The 2,884-nt window shown below is 44.9% G+C and overlaps 1 non-coding gene across 1 annotated transcript; it reads right to left on the bottom strand.

Annotated features, from left to right (window-relative positions):
* Window positions 1-1,542: 1,542 nt before the first annotated feature.
* LOC123100835 (small nucleolar RNA SNORD36) lies at window positions 1,543-1,622 on the bottom strand. The gene has a single exon (XR_006448472.1). It is a non-coding gene; the product is annotated as a small nucleolar RNA SNORD36 (small nucleolar RNA).
* Between the last annotated feature and the right edge of the window lie 1,262 nt (window positions 1,623-2,884).

Raw genomic sequence — 2,884 nt, 5'->3', positions numbered from 1 at the left:
TAGCCCAACAATTCGGCCTTTTTAATATATATTTTTTCTCTTAATTTTCGCTAGCTACGTGGGCCTGGCCCAACAATATGGCCTTACTGCTTTTCTATTTTTAGCCATTTTATTTTGCAACGGGTCCCACTTGTCATGCTTAGCTCAAAATTGGTCCCACACATTATAACTTGGACCCACTTGTCAGGTTTCCATTTGACGGGTATTCAAATCACATACACAATCATTGTTTCGAACAGACTAGAGAGCAAATGAAACTGGTCCAAAACAATACTACATCAATCTATTACAATCGTTACAGTATATTACAACCCAGATATGCCTACTACTGCCTATACAATTACAACACATAATATGCTACCCTTTGCTGATATGCTTCACAGCTTCGGACATGGATTCGCACTTCACCTATGCAAAAATAAGAATGAACATATAAGAATAAGAATAGGTATAGAACATCAAACAGTAGCCAATGAGGGATCCAATAACTCATAGTCAAGAATTGACAACAAATGCCATGTACATAAATAGTATGACTAACACTAATTAGTATGCATTCATGGAGTGACTAAAATGTTCTCACTAGCTAGGATTTTTTTGGTATATAATATACTGACATGTGCAACTCTCTAAATTGATCATAGAAATGAAAAGTGTAAGAACAAGTTTCAGAATCCAGGCATGTCAAATTTTAAGCACCAGCAAAATAGATCTAACAAACCAGACCATGATAATGATGCATCAGGATTTATGGTTCTAGAAAAATAGTAAAGAGATGGACATACACGCATCAAGCATACCAGCTACTACAATAAGAGGTCCAGATGCTCCAGGAACTGCACTTCGGCAATCGTGCAGTAGCTAGGGATTGAGGAGGATGAGCTTGTTGTATCCATTGTACCTGGGTCATATTTAGGTACACAATTAGCTAATATGTCAACATTTAGTTACCATGAACATAAAACAACGAACTCGGATAAGAATTAGCAGTGTAGTACATAATGTATCACTATAGCTTTAGGAAATAGTTAAGTCTTGTGGGTATATAGTTTACTTGCATATGGCCAACACTAACCAGTATGAGTTCGTTCAATAACTAAAAAGTACTCAGTAGCTGACAATGTATAGTTTACACATATAAACCGAAGATTCAGCAAAGGCATGTTGATAAAACAGTGAAAACAATGGTATCTGGTATACTGCCATGCATGAGCACTTCTTAATATTTATATTCATCATCACAACAACCTATAACCATCTATGCTCACTGTTACAAATCTATGCATAGTTCAAAAGCTCGATTTTGAAACATCAAATGTTTCAGAATAATCATATGAATCATCATTTTCTCAGCCCATCTACCAAGTGCAACTACTTCATCATTCTAGGTAAATTAAGATGTTAAATGACTAAAACTACTAGTATGCTACAATCATATGGTACTGGTTAAAAAATGTGACCAGAGGATTACACTTGAACACATCACTTGCAATGCCTACTGGAAGGAGCAAGTGTATAGAAGAAAACAAACATTGGACAGGCTGGCCATCAGTCTTAAAAACCTCAATTTTGTATTCCTCAAAGAGAATCTCAGGAATATGTTGTTGTAGCATCATCTGACCAGCCAATCGATCATTAACACACGTGCACACACAGAGCAGAGAACGATTTGAAATCAAGTGCAAGAATTGCTGCAACACATACAACTAGCATGTTATGGTTTGTGGGTGATGGGGAAAATGCATGTGAAGTGCATAAATCACAGAGGGGTGTGTACAATACACACCATCTTTGACAGCAAGCAAAACAGACAGGAATAGAGCATGTCAACTACTGTAAAGCACAATCACTAGCATGGTGGTGAGAGAAGTTTCCAGACGCCAACCATTCTTCTTGCAGGTGCTGGACGCCCCCGCCTTGTAGCGTGAGTGGAGGTAGCACGCAATCTGCACCAACAAAGCACCAAAAAAACATCAATCCCCTGCGTCACAGTCTCACAGACAGCCAAACCCTCTTAATCCTAAAAACAAAAAAAGGCGTCAGCACCACCGAGGAGGATGACGCACCGAGATGAAGGTGAACTTCTAGGGCGGCGTGCCGACGCCGATCTCCCTGAAGTACTATCCGTTCATGTAGTTCTTGAGCGACACGATGTCGCCCTCCTCCTTAGAGCAGAGGGTGCCGGCTACACCGCCGCCGAGGAGGAGGTCCTGTTGTGCCTCCTCGCCACCGGAGAGGCGCGTGGCGACGTGGCTGTACTGGTTGATGGGCACTTCTTGAGCGCGTTCCGCACCAGGCCCTCGGACGTTGGGAGGAGGGTTTGCAGCAGCACGGCCGCGAGGAGCGCCAGGTCGACGCCTCTGCAGGTACCCATAGTCGCGATCTGCAGAAAATCGCAGGGTTAACCAAACCGTAAGAGGAATTTCGTAAAGTGGAGGTAAATCCTAGTGGGGAAAGTAGCAGAGCATGTTGCGGGTCCATGAGAAGAGAAGTAGCAGAGAGGGAGGGGAGAGCTCACCAGAAACCAAAGAGGATCCCGCCGGCCGAGCTCACGGTCTCTCTGCAGGAAGATGGGGACAAGGAGACGGTGAGGAGATGGGGACGAGGAGATGGGGCGAGGAGGTGGAGACGGCGAGGAGATGGGGACGAGGAGATGGGGCGAGGAGGTGGAGACGGCGAGGGTCGGGCGGAGGCGAGGAGATGGGATCTGGGGGATCGAGAGGGGACGGGGACAGAGTGGGTGGGGGTGGCGGCGGGGTCGAGGGAAGGGTGGGTGGGTGGGTTAGGGTTTTTGTTCTCGGGAGAAGCTCCACCGTTGGATGGGTGCGCGATGGATGGCTCAGATTGCGCTAAATTTGGTGATCCGCGTGAAGGCGGTTCCTCG

The sequence above is a fragment of the Triticum aestivum genome, chromosome 4D (genome assembly GCF_018294505.1).
Source record: "Triticum aestivum cultivar Chinese Spring chromosome 4D, IWGSC CS RefSeq v2.1, whole genome shotgun sequence".
Lineage (NCBI taxonomy): Eukaryota > Viridiplantae > Streptophyta > Magnoliopsida > Poales > Poaceae > Triticum > Triticum aestivum.
This window is presented reverse-complemented; position numbering and strand designations above follow the sequence as displayed.